Here is a 22,678-nt window from a genome sequence, read left to right as displayed (position 1 = left end):
TGAGGAGATCAGCTGACACTTGAGTAGACCTGCCAGGAACATCATGCCTGATGAGTGACTGACGGTGTTGTGGCTGCCCCACAAACTGGAGAAAGTGTGTCATTGATGCCTTGTGAGTGCACTCTAAGCAGGGCTGTGGAGTCACAACCACTGCTGGAGGCATTGGGGTTGACTGCTTGGTACGAAAGCAGTGTGCCTGCCTCCTCTGTCTTAACCTGAGGTACGGGTTTGACATTAGGAGGTGTCAGGGTACGGTGGCTGTTTGTATCCTGTGCTGTTTCTGTATTAAATGGTTGTGCCTAGTTCTTTCCTTGGCTACTGCTGACTTTAGGGTGGCTTTAGCTCTTTTAACAGTATATATACTGTAAATGGTATACTGGCTGCTCGAGTGTATATATTTTTGGCTAAAGTATGGGTTGTGTTTTATTGTCCGTTGCTATATTATTTATGAATTTTATATTGTCTATTAATTAAAGGAGCAATCCTTGTGACGACTAGACACTGTCTAGAGGACTATAGGATTTTTTTGTTTCTGGGAACTGAAGTCGGAGCCAGGGCTCCAAACACAGTTCCCGGAAACTGCACTCCCTGCCCCCACCCCCTCATAGCTGGCACGATTCTCTCCACAATGGCCACATCTCTGCACTGAGAAATGGAGTGTGGAGACAGGGAAAAGAGTGCAATCCCCAGGGGCAGGGAGGGGAGGAGGCCGCAGAAGCCACTTTATGCAGCTTGCTATGTGCTGTGCAGCCTCCTCCCCTCCCCCCCCCCCAAGCTGTGGCTAGACAGCCAAAATCAGCTGTCTAGCCAGAAATGCAGGGTGGGCGGAGCATGGAGGCGAGGATCACCTCTGTGCTACTGTGAAATATGGATTTCAATTTCCCCAGGACCACTCAGTTGATCAGGCTGAGAGGTTTGGGATCTTATGAGGAGGAGGAAAACATGCACACAACCAGTGTAGATGAAAGAAAAGGAGATTTATTGAAATAAAAGAAATAAGCAAAAGTAGAGCCTCCTCAGAGAGTTGTATGCTCTCTAAGGCTGAAGAGGTCACACACCTCTCAGGCACAAACTTGGTTACAAACAAGTCTCAGAGAGTTTCAGGCTCTCTGAAGCTCAAGACTGAAGAGGACACATACCTCTTAGGTACAAACCTAATTACAAAGAAATCTCCAAGAGCTTCAAGTGCCCTGAATCTCAAGAGGTTACATGCCTCTTAGATTAGAGCCCAAAACCAACAATCCTCCCCAGAAGTCGCACGCTTCTTCTGGGGCTTTAAGAGGTTACACGCCTCTCAAGGTAGAAACTTGGTTACCCAAATGTGGTGCATTAAATGGCTAAATATACAGTTAGCCCCTGTTTGTTGCTCAGCTCCAGATCGGCCCAACGCCGCAAAAATGGCCCACTGAGACAACAGTGATACAGTGTCAGCCAGGCCTACACCGATGCCTTCTGTCTTATATCCAAACCAACAGTGAATATGACAGAACAAAGATAGTTGCACCCTATCTAAGTCCTGTACAGTAAAATCCTTTCCCTGAATTTTACCCAACACATACTCACCACAATGCTATCAAGTTCTTGGCCAGAGCACTTAATGTGTGTCCCGTTGGATCGAGAGTTTCAGGGGTTTTATACCCTTTTTCCCTCGTTGGGGCTTATGAGATCAAAGAGGGGTTCAGTATGTTCTTTGTTGATAATTCTTCATGTTCCCAATTCCAGGATTGACGTTACTGACAGATTGACATTTGTTGTAGACAGCCAGGCACCTCCTTCCGACTCCCTGACCTTTCTATGGTTATAAAGTGCTGTCCTTGTTATCAGAACATCTGCAGATACCCCTCTATAATTGGCCCATGTCCATATTCTGTAACTGATACTTTGGCAATCTTCAGCACATACCAGAGCACCCTCATCTGGCCTTCCTGCAATAAAACCATTCATTCTCCATTCATACCTCCCCTTCCTGGTCTGGGCTATTCACATGACATGGACTGGTTTAGAATGTTGACCTTTTTACATTTCATAGTGTTCTGATTCACACTCAGATCACAGATTACATATCAGGATGTTTACAATTCAGGCTTGTATTCAGGGTCAAACTCTGCATTCTATTTCTTTTCACACCACATCTGTTACATTGCAGAAGAAAATAAGAGTACATCAGGTGCCAGAAGTCTATAAGATTATCTACTATGAGCAAGGTGGGGGAGTTATAGAAGGATGCAATCTTCACTGAAAAAAATCACGTAAGGGTAGATTTAAGAAATGAGAGGAATTAATAGTAAATATTTAAGGGAAATATAAGTGGATATGAGGAGACATTAAAAAGACAACTTGAAGCAAAATAGGAAAAATCACACTGTGTCACTACGACTGCCTCACATTGGATACTTGGCAGCTTCCAACTTTAGAGGCTGCCAACTATCCCAATAGGATTGTGCCTTAAATTGGGATTTTCTTAAGCGCTGAATTGAAACTTGGTTATATAGGTTTATTGCAGCATTTTTATTGTTAGATTTTTTCATACTGGTCTTTTGAAAATATTATATTTGTTTTTGTATGATATTGTTAGCTGCTTTTGGCTTCCTTTTGGAGGGAAAACCAGGGTGAAAATAAATATGAAGATAAGAAAGACTTCCTTTGGGAAAAGGATGGCTTGCCCAATGAAAAGAACAAAAACCAGTAAAACTCTGCCTCCCCCACCACACCCTCCTGAAGCAAATTGACAATAAGGGGTGCAAAAGAAGAAGGAGCATATTGCTAAAAAATATTAAGACCAACAATAACAATGTCTTTAAATAGTAACAGGAAACTTGCCAAGGAGGTGATTAGACAATTAGACTACAACATGTGAAAGGACAGGGAGATAGCAGAGAAGCTGAATGAATACGTTGCATTCACCTTCAGTGTGTAAGATGTTGGACTGATAAACATACCTGAACCAGTATTTTCAGGAAGGATGTTTGAAGAAGTGAGTCAAGTAGAGGTGAAAAGAAATGGGCAAAGCAATCCTGAGCCAGGAAGTCAACTGTGCAAGAGATCTTCTGAGATAGCCCTGGTGCAACATCCACTGCACCCAAAACACTCCTGAAAGGGGAGGGGCTGCAACTGCAAGAAGAAAACCACACAAAATGGAGGAGAAACAGTAATTATGCTGGCAGCAGCCTGTCTGGAACCGTCATACTCCCACGACCTGCCTTGCAACAACAAATGAGAGGCCACCATCCACTGCATGCACCCCCTTTTGTCAATTGCAACTCTTTCTCTGTCTCTCTCATACACACGCGTGCGCACACACGCACACACACACACACACACACGCACGCGCGCGCGCGCACACACACACACACACACACACAGAGCACAAATATCAGACAAAGACCTTGGGAGACTGACAACAAGTAAGGCCCCACAGTGGCACCCCAACCCTGGTAATGCAGCAACACACAGTATCAAGATGTTGCTGGTTCCAATCCTACAGGCAGCGCGCGCGCACGCACACACACACACACACACACAGCTATAAAGCTGCACAACAATATTTGAGCAGTACAAAAGATCAAGCATTTATTGTGAGGTGAGCAGGAGAATCCCCTCCTGCTCTAGAAATACAAAAGCAGCCCAAGCAAAGCAATCATCCAGTCCCACCCCCTCCCCAACACACCCCTGGTGTGCCAATATGGCCATTGACAAGGATGATGGGCATCAAACTGCGGCCCAAGGCATACAAGAGAAGGTAGAGGAGGACAGCTTATTTCCCCCCAGACATCTCTGGAGGGATGCTATTCCATGACCGTGTCTGTCGTCAACTGCTGCCCCCCTGCCTCCCCTCTGGGGCTAGCAACAGCAGCACCTCCCTGTTAATGTGTCTGCACTGCAGCCAACCTGGCTGACTCTGATGCTGTCAGACTCCAGCTCCCATCAGCCCCAGGCAGCCTTGTTGCCAGTGTTCCAGGACTGAAGGGAGTTGAGGTCTAACACCATTGGTAGTTCTCTTTCCCCACAACCAGTGCATAGTACCCCATCGTTCTTGAATAGTGCAAATCCCCCCCCCCTTGCAAAACAATGATGCAGGGTTGGACAATGGCAATCTTTATTTAAGAACATGGGGATGAGTGTGGGCCCTGCAAGGAAAAGGCAACATGTGACTGTTTTTCCCATCTTTCCCACAGAAGGGCTGCTGTGCCTTGGCCACTGACCAGATGGGTAGCTATATGGCAGGTGCAGCACGGCTGAATGGGACTGAAGCATGGCATGTGTGGCAGGTCAAGCAAATCTTTCATATTTGCATCATTTTACCCCTGCTTCTCCATTAAGAAATTCTATAATCAAATGCCTCCAAGAGAATTCTGGAATTAAAAATGAGATCCCAATGCCACCCAGTATAGCCTTCTGACCCAAGAGTAATAAAAATGTTTCATGTCTGAGGTTTGCCAAATGAGAGACAATAGTACCAGACCATTAGAAATAGATCATTAGCACCCTTTTACTGATTAGAAAGGAATCCAGAGAAGGAGGTGGCAATGTTAAATTCAGGGTGATGACTTTCACATAGCAGAGTATCATAAAAGAATGAGGCCAGATGGGCCATCAGATAAGTGACTGAGAGGCCTCATTCCAGACAGTCAATATGTAGAAAAAACAAGTTCACAAGACAGGATGATGTCGAGGAAGTATGTTTGTCAAAAACATAGCTGTAATGTCAAAGAAAGCTAAAATGTTTAGATAAGTAAGTACATCAATCTCGATAAGAAGCTTCAAAATTTGATAAACTTATTTAGACATATGAAGATTTAAAGCAAAAAGGTTATCTTTGGATAAAAACTGTAGTAAAAGTAGTTTGGGAATCCAAAAAGTATATAAAGGAGACTCTGAACACACAACAGTGGAAGCAATCCTTTAGGATCAGCTTTCCTTAATGTGTTGCCTGTAGAATCAACCTGGTAAGCTTGGTATTGATTATAATTTAGGAACTAGCAAATGTACTTGACTCTGCTTAGAAGCCTTTTTTAAGAATGATGTTAAATCTTTCATGTGTTTGAATTTATGCATGCATAAATTCTTGTATTTAGTACCGTTATGCTAATACTTTGTAGTAAAGAGACGAAAAGACAAATGTTATCTGAGAGTTTCTTAAGAAATAGAATTCTGTATCACCCATATCAGGACTAAAGTATTGAGTTTACTCTTAGATAGTATCTGGTTTTAGGAGAAATCTGACTGTATACACATTAGACAAGTAATCAGTAGCTGCCAACGTACCCACAATATAGTTTAAGAGAATCTCTGAACCAGGGCATATGCCACACATGGACCACTGTACCTGTATTATGGCTGTCTATAGGCATTGCAACAGAACATGAGCCAAGGTGGAGGGAGATGTTTGACTCCACTGGAAGCTGATGGGAGCCGCCTGGTGACGTTGGTCTGTTGTCTTGTGGGCATGCCTCTGGCTTCAGTGCCACAGTGTTTTGCTGAGATCCATACCTGGTCTGTGGTCAGAGGAGGGAGGCAGTGGGGAGTGGAAGACAGCAACAAGGATACGGCATCTGTGTCTTGGTGCCAGGCAATGATTGCAAAGAGGTGAGAGGTCAGCAGCAGATGGGAAGGCCAAAATGGAAATGGATGACCCCTTCTGTTAAATCAATTTAGTTTCCTCAGGTGATTAAATTCTCGCCTCTTGTGCTTCATAGAAGAGCCCTGAGCTACACAGAAAGCAGGAAATTTAATCAACCCTTGGGAAGTATGTGGCAAAGTGGTTGGGCTGCATTCAGTATGAGGGATATGTGCCCAATAGAGGGGTTGGAGCAAGGCAGGAAGTAGCTCTTGATCCTTCCTCAAACCACAATCAGAATATGAACCCCTTCCAAGATGATTCAGTATAGCCAAACTAATAGGCTTGCTCACAAGGTTTGGCAGGTGGGGGGAGGACTAATTCTTTCTGTGGAACTTAACCTACTGACTTGGCATGAGCAATAGTCAGAAAAGCTGAAATTGTGCTAGCATTTGTACCTCCATAACACCCATACGCTGTGATCAAAATACATCATGAAAATCTTGATACATTTCCTTAGGGAGCAATCCTATGGCTGCTAGACAGTGGCTAGACGGCCATAGGATATGTTGTTTTCCAGGGACCAACCTCTGAGCCTGCGCTCCGAGGTCGGTTCCCAGAGAACCGACCTCCCCCCACTTCTGCGCTGCCTCTGAGGCAGCACAGAACAGCCCTGTCCTCCATGCTCGCAAGAGGAGTGTGGAATGGCCAGAAAGGGGCATGGCTGGGGGCGTTCCGAGGTGGAGATTGCGTAATTGCCTGTATGACACATCCTATGTGTTGTACAGCAGCCTTCTTTCCCGCTCCTTGCTCCTGTGGCTAGACAGCTGCAATCAGCTGTCTAGCCGAAAAAACAGGACAGGAGAAGCACGGAGGGAACAATCTGAGTTTGGAGGCGGCCACCTATCTAGATAGGATTGTTCACTTTATAAATCCATGTAACATTATATGGTGGCTCAGTTTTGTTTTGTTTTAGAATCTAGAATTGTGTTTGTATTTTTGTCAGAAACTATTTAAAAAAGGATTAGATGTCATGGAAAAATGCAGAGGAAAATAAAAAAATAAAATATCCATTGACCTGGTTTGCATGTCATGGCAGCAAATCGTGGGTAAATTAATTCATTAATCATAGGTTAATTATCCCATGATTTGCAGGGATGTGCAAAGCTCATGAACCATTTCCAGTTTGAAAAACAATCTACAAACTCCCTGTTCATGGGTTGTTAGTGTGATGTTCACACCTGGACATTCTGCATTGTTTATGGGTTAAACGATCCAGAGTTATCCTAACAACAAATTCTTGATAAACTCTGGGTTGTTCAACCCATAAACAACCCAGAGTGTCCGGGTTCGGATATCAGGCTAACAATTTATGAATGGGGCATTTGTAGGTTGTTTATTCAAACCAGAAATGGTTTGCATACTCCATACGTCCCTGCAAATCGTGGGTTAAAAGTGTTGCCTGTCTGAATGTCACTATCTTTGCATTTCTGGATATTTAAGGTCTAAGAGTAGAGATTGTTACTGTTTAATGCAAGATCGATAAGTAAAATATCAGCCAGAAATTATTTGATTCAGAATATGACTGCTGATACAGCTGAGTAGCTGAGACATCTGGGCTAGTAATTGTCCACATGGTTGTGGACAGTGTCAATACAGCAGCCAGTCAGTCCAGCACCTGTCCTCCAGGGCAGCCCAGTGTGAGGGGTAGGCATGCCTGGGTACCAGCCGAGGGCCCATTCCCCAGCAGGGGCCCACTGGCAAGAGGCCCCTGGAGTTGCTTCTCCTCTTCCGCATTGCAGCCTGCTTGTTCACCTGCCTCTCACTGTGGCCCAGACAGTGGTGGTGGTGAGGAGGAGGAGCAAGAGATGCCTCTGCCTGCTTGCTCCCTGGCTCTCTGCCTGTCAAGCAAGCAATAGCAGTGATGAGAGGAGGAGGAGGAGCAATGGCAGCTGGTGACAATGGCCGTGAGAAGGGATTACTCTGTCTTTCCTTCCCTCCCTCTTTGACATAGTATAGCGCACTGGCCTTGTTCAGACATAACTTGGGGAAGGGTGGTTAGGCTAACCACGATGCATGGTGGTTACCACGATCCATGCCACATGCTCTTGCCACACATGCACGGAACCATGGCCTGCAGCATGGTTAGCCTAACCACTCTCTAACCACCCCCTGTCCTGCAAAACCCTGCAGTTCTCCAGCTGGGCCACCATGCATCCCAGCGGCCACAGCAGAGCAAGCAGCCATCTTGGGGCCAGTGCTTCAGCAGCCGCCTCCCCACTGGGGCAGGGATGACTGCTTGGCCTTCAACTGGGCTGGTTTCACTTTCCGCAGCGGCTGCAGGAGTGCAGAGCACTCAAGGTCGCTACGCTGATAACAGAAGTGTGGGATCAGAAACATCTTTGTTCCCCACACGCTTCTCCAATTTCGTACTGGGGGTGGAGACAGAGAGTGAGAAGGCTGGCTCTCGGCTACTGCATCATGTATTGCTATGCAGATTTTGATCATGGAGATCTCACGCACTGGCAGGAGCAGCAGGGCCATTTTCGGCCACTCCGGCTACAGAGCTCTATGGTAGTGCTTGGTTAATCATGGGGTCCTGACAGACAGACAGCACACTAAGCCACGGTAGGGGCCGCTAACCCTACTGCAGCTCGTGGTTAGTGAGCGTGGTTACACTGTGGTTAGAAAAAACACCCCACAGACAGCACGCTAAGTTATCATAGTAAGCTCAAAACGCTTAACCATCATGGCTTAGCGTTATATTTGAACAGGGCCACTTCCAAGAAACAAACTTTGAAAGTGTAAATAAGAAACCAGTTCAGCCCAATAGTCCAATTAAGTAAAAATAGGATAGTGAAGGAAAGTAGTGAGTAGGCACAATAAAATGAGAAAACACAACCTAAATAGCAAAATGCTAGTCTATCTTTAACCTGTGCTGAGTAGTGATGAGCAAATGTACCCCAAATGCATTTGCTATTTACTCAGAAAGTAATGAATGTGTCCATGTGAGCTTGGACAAGAGTTCTCTTTAATACAAAATCCTGTTCTGTATATGAATTTTTGCACAAATGCTTTATCAAGGTGCATCTTGGGAACTGTAGTTTGGAATTGCATAGTGTGGCATAATGTCACGCGTCACCACATTATGTGGCCCCTTTCTGATTGGTCATTTTCATGTGGCCTGCCTGCATGAAGTCATATGATGTTTAGGTGCTGTTGCTGATTGCTAGTATGAAGATGGACCTGCAGAGTCCTCCTCCTCCTCCTCGGAGCTGGAGCCAGAGCTGTGGCAGTGGCAATGCAGGAAGCAGCTAATGAGACTGCTTCAAGCAAGTTTTTTTGGGGGGGGGGCTAGGTGGTAGGGCGACTGAAAATTTGCGGGCAGGTGGAATCTGTGTACTACTTTAGTGCTTATGCTCCGAAGCTCACAATCAATTCCAAACTTCATAATGAATTTGTAATACATCAATCCAGGGTTGCTACAAAGTGAACTTTATGAATGGAAGGGTTTCAACAAACGAGTCAACTAATTATGAATCATCATAAATGCTGTGTAATCTCAGAGAGCCACTAGACTGAAGTGCTCCCCCACCCCACCCCCACTCTTGGGATTCTGTGGATATTTCTCCCTCCTCTAGCCCTAGATGACATCAACTTTGCTCACTGCATGGAGAGTTTCTTTAGCCAGCTATAGACTTCACATGCTGAAAGGTCTGGGTCCAGGTTTTGGGGATCATGGCCAAGGTGCCCTTGGGATTCTACTTACCATGGCAATGGTCAGACACAGTGCCTAAGTAACTATTTAAGATATTTCCTAGATAAATAAATAGTGTCTCCTAATTGTTGGCTCTACTGACCCGTTCACCCAGAATGCAGCTAGAGAGTAAGTGAGACGGTGGCAGTGGTGATGAGGAGGAACAGCAGCAGCCATTGTCTGCTTGCTCACCTGGTGCTTCTCCACATCAGGCTTTTTATCCCACAGCTTTATTGGGGCTTCTGCTTCTGGATTCTTTGCAGGATTAAGATGGGCCCTTTCACACACTTCCTGTTTTTTCTTGGAGGATTGGCTTTATCTGCAAGTTCTATATGTTTCATTATACAGCCACTAGATGGCACTGTTGTTATGGCACCACTTCCTCTTTATATGGACAAATTCAAACTACTTTAAAGCGCTTCTTTTTATTACCCCATTATCTCCATTTCAAATAAAGTCTTGCTGAAGAAATTTGAGATGGACTAAAATTATCTCGGATTTCTAAGAATCTGACCTGCAGAATCCTCTGTGGCGTGACCTCCGCAGGCCGCATGGAGTCCATGGACTTTCAGATGATTTTTTTACTTTCCTGAAATTTACGCATATAAAGTCGTAGGAAAATATGTAAGTTTCTGCTGAGGAAACGTTGAATGGAATGTGGGACAATATGCTAAATGTTATGTACTAAGGCAAATTATGTAAATATTTATGTGAATACATACATAATTATTTATGTATTTTTCTGCATGACGAAAAAAAATTTGCATCCGTCTGTGGGCAGACGACGGAACAACAGGAGCTTGACAAATCGCAAAACACAGACGGAGCAGATTTTACACAGTCCATACATCCCTAAATACTGTATTTGCAATTGGCATCCATTCATTGTTAAAAATGAACTTATAAAATGGAAACATTTGTGCAGAAAAATAAAGCACTAGAAATTTTTCTGCTCCACATTACTGGCCCTAGGTGGGTGAATCATGATGAAGAGCCATGAGCAGGAGAGACCTCTGGTCAGCTCTTCCAAGATGTGGGGGCCTCAGCAGCTGCCCAAGGATGCTGAACGAACCCTGATGTTGACCCTGAATACTGGTTAGGGGCAAACAACAGCCAGAAACAGCTTCACTGGCAATCTGCATTAACACTTTCTATAGGTCTTAGGGCAAAATGTGATGGTGGCTCTAGCCATATCACCAGACTGGAAGGAACCGGGACAACAAATCCAGTGAGCTATCCAAGTCATAATACCCGAACAGAGAAAACATGAGGCTGTTTTCTGCCTGGGCTAATGTGTGAGCAAGCCCTGCAAGTTGGGAAGCTCTGATTTTTAGATGCTTCCACAAGCTTTAATGCTGTACACTTACATTTGCCAATGCATTCTTCTGTGCAGGGAGGAAACTGAGGACACAATGGTTCCTAGAACTGGGCCTATGATGACAGGTAAGGACCATCCCACATGGACTATTTATTTATTTACAATATTTTTATACTGTTTATATCTAAACAGATTCCAGAGCGGTGAACCAGAAGAGATAAAATGAACAAGATAAAAAGAATGAAACATGATATTAAAATTATTCTTTCAAAAACAAAGTGCCAATAAAACTGAGGCTGGTCAACCAAGGCAGGCTTCCTGGAAAAGAGCTGTTCTTCTTCGTGGTCTCTGTGCATCACACATATGGGCTCTGCACCTGCGCGGAGCCTCAATTCAGGAAAAAACTTCTACAGCTATGGCGTTTTAGGCGGGAACTTTTCCACCATCTACTGCGCATGTCTCAAATGGTTCCCACCTATTCCCTCAGTTCTCTCTCAATCGCTATAGTGGCAGCCTCATAGGGAAGCTTCTCGTTAGAATCAGCTTATCTAACTGTTTTTTCTCTTGGTGTTTTATTCTCTCTTTTCTCTGGTTCTCCCTTCTCTAATTATTTCTCTTTTATTTGAATTTTTGTTTCTTTTGTTTACCACGATCATCTGATCACCCGTAAGGGCGTATGGCCCTCAGGGCTCCCTTTAGGAAATGTGTGCAGTGTGGGAGTAAGCTGCCCTAATAAGCTGCACTTTGGGGTACTTCAGATAGCCACTCCTTATGCCTTTTTTACTTAGGAGAGGGGCATGTCATGGAATTGTGCCCAAATTTCCAGGCGTTTTCAAAGCAAGCGAGGCGTAATCACTCTGATAGATTGAAGGCAGTTCTTTGGTGAAGGGCGTTGGAAGCGGTTGACGATAAAGAGTCCGCTATGTCTAAACAACCCAAACAACTTTCAGCCCCTCCAAAGTCCTCAACAAATCTGATAGAGGAAACACCTATTTCCCAATCTGCACAAGTATGATCAAGTTCTCCTCGATGCTCTGCTCAAGATGTGTCTGGCACAACTGAATTGCCACCGACACCGGGCCAGTTGTTGGCCATATCCTTAGCCAAAAAACTGACTAAAAAGGCTAAGAGTTCAAAGCAGATCAGTAAAACGGGTACTGAGCCCCAAAAGAAAAGGGCTAAAACCTCTAAAGATTCTGCTGACAAGGGTCAAGATTGACCTTTGGTATCGGAGCCTGTTGTAACAGAATCCTCTTCTGCCCAAGTTTCCCACAACTGACTTCTGACTTCTGATTATGGGACTCATCAGCCATCAGCCGCTAAAGGGATGTCCTCGGCACCAGCACCATTGTCTTCTTTCTTGCAGCAACAGTCAACCGTACCCGACTTTGACGCCCATCAGGTTGGTTCGATGTCAGAAGGTGAGATACGAGATCTGTCACCAGCACCTCCTCCTCAATGGAGTTCAGTTGTTTGGGACAGGTGGCATGGCTCACCAGACTTGGCCTTTTCAATGTCTTGTGCATGTGGATACCCACCATATTATTCCCACCCTCAAGATTGATCTTGATCTCGTTTTCCGCTGGGATGGGATCGCTGATCAGACTGGGATTTTTATGGTGGTTATGACTGATATCAGGACAGGGGTGGGACTGGGATTTTTATGGTGGTTATAATTGATATCGGGACAGGGAGCATTCTGCTCCATACTGTGACTGGCATTATTGAAGTGGGACTACCCAGATGATGATCGCTACTATCGAAGACCATCAGCCACCGTGTTGGTACCACCTGGCAATAAAGGTACCTTCCTTGCCCTGCCTATGGTACTGAGAAGCTCCAGTCCACCACTCATGATTGGGGTAGAGAATTGACACAGTCAACGCCACTTCAATCACAATCGGGGATATGGAGGAGATAAGGCAGAATCCTTGCCACCGTCATCAATACCATTGGATGCTGTCCTGCCTTGCATCAGACATCACATCTAGTGGATGCTATACACTCTCCTTCTCAGCCAGTTTTTTATTCAAAGGACTTGTCAGATCTTTTCTCACGGGAAGCGACTCAGCGTCAGATCTTACCAGAAATTATACAGGAGAAACTTCCGACTACTTCAATACCACCAGTTGAATCTCCAGTATCAGAAGAGTATTTGTCAGAGTCCGCTTAACCTTCATCTTGTCAGCCTTCTGTCTTTTCTCCTGATGCAGCGGTGGCATCGCAAGAGGTCATTTCCCCATCGGAAGATCTGGGACAGTTTGCTGCACAAATGCTTCACATGGCTCAGCCTTTGGGGCTATCGGCACAGCAAGTGACTCATGCAGTACAACATCCAGTATTTGACACCGTAAATACAGAGTCAACACAGCCAGTGTCGATCCCGATGTTGCCTGCATTGCTGACAGTGATTAAGCAATCATGGAAAAGCCACCTACATCTAAGAGGTTAGAAGGTTTATATAAGCTCCAAGAGGTGGATGTGGAATTCCTGTTCCAACATTCAGCACCAAATTCAATTGTAGTGGAAGCTGCTTTGGGTAAATCTCATAGACAGCACTCTTCCCCCATTGACAAGGAGGGCTGTCACCTTGACCTTTTAGGCAGGCATCTCTATTCTTTGGCATTGATGGGACTTAAAGTCGTTAATTACCAGGCTGCTATGTCTGGCTATCAACTCCTTTTACGGGTTAAGGCTAGCAAGCTTATGGATCATCTCCCAGATGATAAGAAGGAATTGGCGTGCCTGTTTCATGCCGAGGCTCAAAAATGGTCAAGACAGCAAATCCACACAGCGAGACATCAAATAGATTGTGACTCTAAAGTCCTGGCAGGAGCAATAGTGTTGCACCGGCATGCATGGTTGAGGTCAGTAGGCCTTTCTCATGAGGTGTGTTCAAGATTTGAGGATTTGCCTTTCAACAGGCAAGGTTTATTTAATACCAAAACAGATAAGGTCTTGGACTCAATTCAGAAGGCTCGAACCACAGCAAAGAGGATGGGCTTTACACAAGCAGTCACAGGAACCGCGGCAGAAGTGCTGGTATTGACAATTTTCTACTCCATTCCAGCCTCAACAGGCATCATTTCACCAACAAGGCAGAGGCAGACACCTTGCAGGCAGTACCGGTCGTCTAAATTCAGACATTCTCAACGCAAATCAGATGGAGGGGGGAAGTGCTATCTTTGACTCCCGTCCATCTCTAGAAGATCTAGCAACTCACCTGTCTCCTTATGGCGACTGTCTTTGCTCATTTCTTCCTGCGTGGAGGGCAATCACGACGGATTCTTGGGTGCTGTCAATCATTCAGTTAGGTTACAGAATCGAGTTCAGTGCCTTCCCTCCTGTCGGTACTGTGAAAGTTACAACCCTGTCAACTCACCTCCAAGAAGTGGCTTCACTCTTGCAAAAGGGGGTGATCGAGACTGTTCCAGATGCTCATGTTCTCAACGGGTTTTATTCCAGGTACTTCACGGCACCGAAACGGGACGGAGGGCTGCAACTGATTCTGGATCTGAGGGGTTTAAATACTTACATCACACCCAAAAAATTCCTCATGGTCTCGCTAGTATCAATGCTTCCTCTCCTTTCTCAAGGAGATTGGTTTGTCTCCATCTATCTAAAGAATGCTTACTTCCATATTGCAGTGCATCAATCATCATGCCATTTCCGCCGCTTTGTGATTGGGAATGCTACCTACCAGTTTTGCGTCTTACCTTTCAGGCTCGCCACTGCCCTGAGGGTCTTTACCAAATGTATGGCCGTTGCCTGTGCTCATCTCCATGTAGAAGGAATAGAGATCTACCCGTACATAGACAATTGGTTACTGGTGGCGTCCACGAGGGCCCAGCTGCAGAGGTAATTAAGGATGACATGTTCTTTTTTGGAGAGTTTAGGCCTAATCATCAACCGGGAGAAATCCAAATTAACACCAACGCAAGAATCATAGAATCATAGAATAGTAGGGTTGGAAGGGGCCTACAAGGCCATCGAGTCCAACCCCCTGCTCAATGCAGGAATCCAAGTCAGAGCATCCCCGACAGATGGCTGTCCAGCCTCATCTTGAATGCCTCCAGTGTGGGAGAGCCCCCCACCTCCCTAGGTAATTGGTTCCATTGTTGTATTGCTCTCACAGTCAGGAAGTTTTTCCTGATGTTCAGCCGGAATCTGGCTTCCTGTAACTTGATCCCATTATTCCGTGTCCTGCACGCTGGGATGATCGAGAAGAGATCCTGGCCCTCCTCTCTGTGACAACCTTTCTGGTACTTGAAGAGCGCTATCATATCTCCCCTCAGTTTTCTCTTCTCAAGGCTCAACATGCCCAGTTCTTTCAGTCCCTCTTCATAGGGCTGTGTTTCCAGTCCCCTGATCAACTTTGTTGCCCTCCTCTGAACCTGCTCCAGTTTGTCTGCATCCTTCTTAAAATGTGGTGCCCAGAACTGGACACAGTACTCCAGATGAGGCCTAACCAGTGCTGAGTAGAGGGGAACTAGTACTTCCCGGGATTTGGAAGCTATGCTTCTATTAATGCAGCCCCAGCGACTCTTTTGCTCTTCACTCAGCATCAGGGGCAGGTGCGGCACCTGGACTTAGCCATGGTGCGCCTGACTGCGTGGAAAATAGGGTAGAGGCTCTGGGGACCATGACAGCTGGTTTGCAAAGAGTGCTCGATGCTGAATGGAAACCAGCAACATGTGTATGTTATTCTAGGAAATGGCATTTTTTTTCTGCATTTGCAACTACCAGCCATTTTGACTGTCAAAAATGTGATATTTACCAAATTCTGTCATTTTTACTTGAACTGTTTGAGAATCATAGAATCATAGAATAGTAGGGTTGGAAGGGGCCTATAAGAACATTGAGTCCAACTTCCAAAAGAGAAGGGTCTTCATTGTTCATCACTTCATGTTTATTTAGGTGCAATCTCTGCATTCCTCCCCCTGGTTGAGGGTTTTACAGTTTTTTCTCACCCTTTAGCAATTTTTTTTCAGAGGTGTTTGCAATTTAGTTCCTCCAATTCATCCCTTGGTACCGACATGGAGCCTATCAGTAGTACTACAAGTTCTGTCTTCCAAACCATTTGAACCACTTGCGACAACAGATTGCAGACTATTATAATTGAAGATGGCATTCCTAATGGCAGTTACATTGGCCAGAAGAGCTAATGGACTGTGTGTGCTCCATGTGGATGCTCCTTACATGGTGTTTCATAAGGATAAGGTGGTTTTGCGACCTGATACCTTGTTCACACCAAAAGTTGTGTCTGAATTCCACCTTAATCAAGATATTGTCCTATCGGCCTTTTTTCCATCCCCTTCTGGGTCACTAGAAGTGGCTTTACATGCAGTAGAAGTCCACAGAGTCCTGGCATTTTATAAATCCAGGACAGAGTCGTTCCGTAAGTCCCCATGTTTATTTATCTCTTCTGCTGGATCAGCAAGGTCTTACCACTCTCACCTCAACAGTTTTCATCATGGGTAGTTGACATGATAAAGTTATCATATCAGATTTCCAGGCTGGATCTCACCATGCCAATTCGTGCACACTGGACCAGGGTGGTTGCGACCTCCACTGCTTTTGACAGGGGAATAGCACTACCAGAACTCTACCAAGCAGCAACTTGGTCCACTCCATCCACATTTATCTGGCATTACCATTTGGATGTGCAGTCGAGAGTTGATGCTATGTTCGGATGTGCAGTGCTCTCATCAATACTTACCTAGGACACCTACCCACCTCCGGTAAGTTAGCTTGCTAGTTGCCCATATGTGTGATGCACAGAGACCATGAAGAATAAAGACAGGTTGCTTACCTGTAACTGTAGTTCTTCGAGTGGTCATCTGTGCATTCACACAACCCTCCCACCATCCCCACTTCGGGGGGTGTGTGTGTGTGTGTGTGTGTGTGTATGTGTGTGTGTGTGTATATATATATATATATATATATATATATAAATGTTTTGATGGTATTTTAGTAGGTCACCTCTCGGTTCAGAGGCTGCTTTTGTCGGTCTCGAGAACTGAGGGAATAGGCAGGAACTATTTGAGACGTGTGCAGTAAATGGTGGAAGGGTTCCCACCTAAAACTCCGTAGCTGTAGAACTTTTTCCTGAATTGAGGCTCCACGCAGGCACAGAGCCTGTATGTGTAAATGGACAGATGACAACTCGAAGAACTACAGTTACAGGTAAGCAACCTGTCTTTTTCAGGAGGTGCTGGAAACAACCCAGTGTTGGCACCTGACTGACCTCCAAAGGCAGGGAGTTCCATAGGATGGGAGCCACCACACTGAAGGCTCTTCTCCGGGTGGACTCCAGTCAGGCCATGGATCCATGTGGAACCTCCAGGAACATGCCCTCTGATGACCGCAGTGGTCGGGCAGATTGGTAAGGGAGAAGGTGCTCTCTCAGGAATCCTGGTCCCAAGTTGTTTAGGGCTTTGTATACTAGTACCAAAACCTTAAAGCTGGCCCAGTAGTGAATAGCCAGTGCAGTTCCCTCAGCAAAGGAGTTGCATGCTGAAAAGGGGCAGCTCCTGACAACAGCCGAGCTACTGTGTTCCGCACTAACTCCAGCTTCTGGAGCAGCCTTAAGGGCAGCCCCAAATAGAGTGCATTGCATTAATCTGGTCTTGAGGTTACTAGCGCCTGGACCGCTGTGGCCAAGCTATCCCTATCCAGGAGAGGCCGAAGCTGCCAAATCAGCCAAAGCTGGTTAAAGGCACTCTGAGCCACCATGGCTACTTGGGCCTCCAGCAATACTGATGGATCTAGGAGTACCCCCAGACTATGAACCTGGGCTTTCAGAGGGAGTGCAACCCCATCCAGAACAGGCAATGAACCTATTGCCCAGACTCAGCACCAATCACCCACAGGGCTTCCGTCTTGCCAGTTTCCATTTATTGGTCCTTATCCAGCCCATTACTGTGTGTAGGCACCGATCCATGACTTGCACAGCCTCCTTTGATTCAGATGTCACAGGGAGATAGAGCTGTGTGTCATCAGCATACTGATGGTACTCCAAGAGCCCTAATGACTGCTCCCAGTGGCATTATATAGATGTTAAACAACATTGGTGACAGCGTGGTACCCTGTGGAACCCCATAGCTCAATTGCCAAAGGGCCAAGGAATGGTCACCCAATGTTACTCTCTGAAATCGACCTCGCAGGTAAGACCAGAACCACTGTAACAGAGTGCCTCCAATGTCCACCCATGGAGTCAATCCAGGAAGATACCATGGTCAATGGTATCAAAAACTGATGAGAGATTGAGCAGAATTAGCAAGGTTGCGCTCCCCCATCCCTCTCTTGAGAAGGTCATCCATCAGGATGCCCAAGGCTGATTCAGTCCCATAACCAGGTTGAAACCCAGACTGGAATGGGTCTAGATAATCAGTATCCTCCAAGAGTCCCTGCAGTTGTTCTGCCATCTTCCCTAAGAAAGGGGTATTTGCAACTGGGTGGGAGTTGTCTAAAACCATTGGGTCCAGAGTGGGCTTCTTCAGGAGTGGTTGTACTACTGCCTCCTTAAGGATAGTAGGAACCAGCCCTTCCCACAGAGAAGCATTCACCACATCCTGGACCCATCCAGTCATACCCCCTTGGCTAGCTTTTATTAGCCAGGAGGGGCAAGGATTGACAACAACATCAAGTTCACTGTGGAGATGAGCGATTTTGTCCTCAAAGTGCAATTCAAAAAGGTCTCAGTGGGTCCTTGAGTGGACTAGAGCCCCATTTGTTGGGGAGAGCATGAACAGCTCCTGAACCACCTGAAAGAGCTCCACTGGCCAGCTACTTGAGGACGTAATGGAGACAGCAAAATAAGCCTTCTTTAGTGCCCACACCACCACACAGTTGGCACAGTTATGCACTCTAGACCATGTTTGGTAATATTCGCTTCGAGACTTGTGCCATTTGCGCTTTAGCTGACTTCCAGCCTGTTTCATCACCTATAGTTCTGTATACCAGGGAGCAGAGAAGGCTGGAGAGGGCACTCAGGTGCAATTAAGTCAATAGCCCTCCATATCTCACTGTTCCACAACGAGACTAGGGCTCAGCTGGACCACCAGCTTTCTCCACTGGAAAATCCCCAAGAGCTTTCAGAAATCCATTGGATTCCATCAATCTCCTGGGGCAGACAATCTGAATTGGGTGTCCCACCCCCGTAGGAGGGAAGTAATGCCGTACGTTCAAATCTCACCAGGAAATGATAGGACCTTGACAATGGGGTTACTTGGGTAACTCCCCCCCCCCCATTTTCAGATTACTCATCTCACAGCTTGTATCAAAAACCAAATCAAGGGTATGCCCTGCTTTGTGTGTTGGGCCAATGACAAACTGAGACAGCCCCATGGATGTCATGGAGGCCATGAAGTCCTGAGCCAGAACTCCAGAGACAGCCTCAGCATGGAAGTTGAAGTTACCCAGAGCCAGCATCCTGGGTTCCTCCAACACCACACTTGAGACTGCCTCTGCCAGCTCAGTCAGGGAGGATGCTGGGCAGCAGGGTAGGCGGTGCACCAGGCACATCCCCAGTCTGTCTCTATGGCCCAACACCAGGTACAGCCCCTCAAGGCCTGCTCCAAGGTGGAGTGGTTTCCTGGTGAGGGAGTGGAAGTTCTGTAGACCACTGCAACTCCTCCCCGGCCCCAGCCCTCCAGCCCATGTTGGTGCTGCACCAAGTACCCAGGTGGGCAGAGCTGGGTCAGGTCAACCCCACCCAACTCACCCACCCAAGTCTCAGTAATACATGCCAGATCGGCCCTCTCATCCACAATTAAATCATGAATGAGTGTGGTCTTATTGCAGACCGACACGGCATTAAATAGCAGCACCGCTTAGTGGAAGAGCTATCAGGCACACAAAAGCTAGAGGAGGGGGTAGAAGGGGGACAGTATACTTCATGCTCTTTGGGGTTCTGCTGTCCTAAATATAATGAGTCTTGCAGGTGCCATTTACAAGTGTTCACACCCTTTCTAGCAATGATGCATCACAATGGTCTGGTGTTCAGTGGACGCTGGTGGCTCTGATTTTGTTGGGGCTGTAAATCCATTCTGGGTTTTAGTCAGATCCAGCCAGAACTCTAAAGGAGCTATCCAAGGCACTGAACCCTATCCTCAAAATAGGTCACCTTTAGAGTCCTGGCTGGTTCTGCCTAAAATCCAGAATGGATTCACAGCCTCACTGAAATTGGAGTTGCCAGCCTCCACTGCTGGTGTGGTCTGTGGATCTTTTACAGCCTATCAAACACCCCTTTCCTATCTGAAGAGGAGGAGAAACTGCTCCTCAAAGGGTGTCTTTAATTCATAACAGGAACCATGCACTTGAGAAAATGTGCTGTATATGGTAGGGGCCATTCCAGGCCAGCAACTGTTCATCTCTAAAAACATCTGGTCACTACTCCCCTGCCTCTTAGGCTTACACATTTCCCAACATGTACCCTTGTTAACCCTTAAGAGTATACGAAGAGCCTTGCAGGAGGAGACCAAGAGTCCATCTAGTGTAGCATCCTATTTCCAACAGTGGGCAGCCAGATGCTTCTGGGAATCCCACCAGGAATGCATGATGGCAACAGTCTGCCCCTACCTCTTGTGCCCCCCCACCTGCAATTGGGTTTCAGAGGTACACTGCCACTAAACATGGAGGTATTAGCCATTACATAGCTCCCACCTCAATGAATTTGTCTAATCCTCCCTTAAAGCCATCTGAGCTAGAAGCTACCACCACATCTGGTGGAAAAAAATCACACAAGTTACTTCTGTACTCTGCCTACCCTGAATCTACTGTTGCTCTGTTTCTTTGGGTGACTCGGGGAGCAATCTTGTTGAGACAGTTGCCATCCTCTGAAGTTGCAGGCAGGCGACGACCCTATGCAGCTCAGGCAGAGCACGGAGGGGCCCCTCCCCTCCTTGCTTGGCTGGCCCTGTGTTCTTGGCTAGCTGGGATTTTGCATGTCTAGCTGGGGCTTCAGAGAGGGGTGGAAATGGGCCTGGAGACCCCTTGGGAAGCCACAAAAAGGGGCTTCCATGGTCTCCCCCGCCAGGAACACCCCATTCTTGCCCTCTCCATGCACCTTTTTAAAAGCACAGAGAGGCAGCCACTGCGGTTCTCTCCACACAGGCTACAAAGGGGGAGGGAGTGCGGTCTCCTGGCTTCAAGCTTGGAGCGCTGTCTCTGACTTCAGAGCCAGGAAACGGAAAAATCGTAGAGGCCACAGGATTGCTTTCTCAGAGTTCTAGTGTTAACAGGGAGGGTGAAAAACATGTGGCAAAAGTTGTCTGGGACTTCAGGGAGCCCCCTGCCAGCATGGCCAATGGTCAGGAATGCTAAGAGCAGAAGTCCAACGCATCCGGAGATCAGCATTTTGCCCACCCCAGCTCTACGCCGTGCATGTTTTTATAAACCTCTTATGATGTCCGCCTGAGTCGCATTTGTTCTAACTGGGAAAAAACCCTGCCTCAAACATTGACCTTCCCTCATAGATACTCCAGTCTGTTGATCATTTGGATGCTCCTTTCCTGTACCTAGCTCTGCAATACCCCCACCCCATCAGTTTTTGTGTTTCCTACCTCTGTAACAGGGATGTAAAAGCTGCCTTGGCTAGTTTTTGAACAGACAGCTTTCTGCTTCCTTTCTTGCATGAGCAACATTCACTTATGGACAATGTGAGAGGGGCTTGCAAAAGCAAATGCCTTGTATCTCCTGGCTTTCTAGTGCCAGTGCTGTAGCTTCCAGGCTAGTGTTTTTTCTGGAGTTGTGATGAAGTTTGGCTGTAAAAATGAAATACTTCTAGTCTGACTCCATCTTCTCCCGTACCCACCCCCACAGCACTTGTTGGTACTGTACAGCAGAGGCGTCAGATGCAGCCACACAGCCCGAGCTATTTGACTATGGGTGCTTTGCTGCAGACAGCCACCACCGAGGACTTGGCTGTGGCTTCTTCCGCAGTGCAGTTGCAGCCTGAAGCTCCGTGTGGCTTAGAGACAATCCATGTTGAGAGCCACCTTCCAGAAAGCTTTGAGCAGAGCTCCACAGCACAAACTCAGACCCTGAGAGAATTTGAAAAGGTAAGCAGGGCCTCAAAGCTTTACTTATTTACACTATCCTTTTTCCTTTGGTCAGTGGGGAAATTCCCTGTACAGGGACTAAAACGAGTAAAAAGACCCTGCCAAGGAAAGAAGCACTGTTTTGGTTGCATTTTCCCACCACTCGAACTGCAGTATATGATCAGTGGGATGATGTGATTCTTATGCTGGCTGAGGAATCTATTGTGATTTGGCTTATTGTGCAAAGTGTGTCTCAGCGAATACTCTGTTGTACAGTCCTGCAAATTCCTCATACTTCTCTCCAGAAAAATGGCTCATAGCCCAGCCTAGAAGGCATAGGACAAAGCCCCAGTAGCCTGTTCTTGTAAACAAAAGGAACTCACGGGAATTGGCATGGAAAAGCAATAAGAGGGTGTTTAACCGTTTCCCCGCGTTTTCCCCACTACAGTCTCCCCCCCACCCCACCCTTGCTTTCCCACAAACACACAACTAGAACCTCATGTGGGAAAAACAGCTGGGTGATGGAGGGAGGGGGGAAATGCAGCAGAAAACTGGTAGGTTGGGGAAAAGGGTTAAGCATTTTCTCCATCCGTTGCTTCTATAGGCAAAAATGCCCTCTCCCAAAGCTGTTTTTGTTTACAAAAACCACTCCTTGGGCTTCATTTACATGTAACATATCATTTGCTCCTGTTCCTGAGCCATTTGCTACGTAGGATTGGTTTCAGCATAAGGTTTTCCTTCACAGAGCAAGGATAAAGATGGTGGAGGAGTATGTGTGGCACTCCAGCAGCAGGAAGCAGTGAGAGAGCAGGAGAAGCCTCTTCTTTGGTGCCTGGTGCACTGCTAGCTTTTGGGAAATATAATTTTCTCAAAGGTTACTGCCATGTCGGGAGAAGGGAATTCTTCTATAGTTCAGATTAAAGTCAGAGCCAGAGAAGAATTCCAGGGTCATAATTCTCATTGCATATTTTAGTTGAACTCAAGCCCCAAAATACAAGTCTTGG

This window comes from Heloderma suspectum, chromosome 4 (genome assembly GCF_057233095.1).
Source record: "Heloderma suspectum isolate Gila_16-S chromosome 4, 16-S_ref, whole genome shotgun sequence".
Taxonomy (NCBI): Eukaryota; Metazoa; Chordata; class Lepidosauria; order Squamata; family Helodermatidae; genus Heloderma; species Heloderma suspectum.
Note: the sequence above shows the minus strand (reverse complement) of the source record.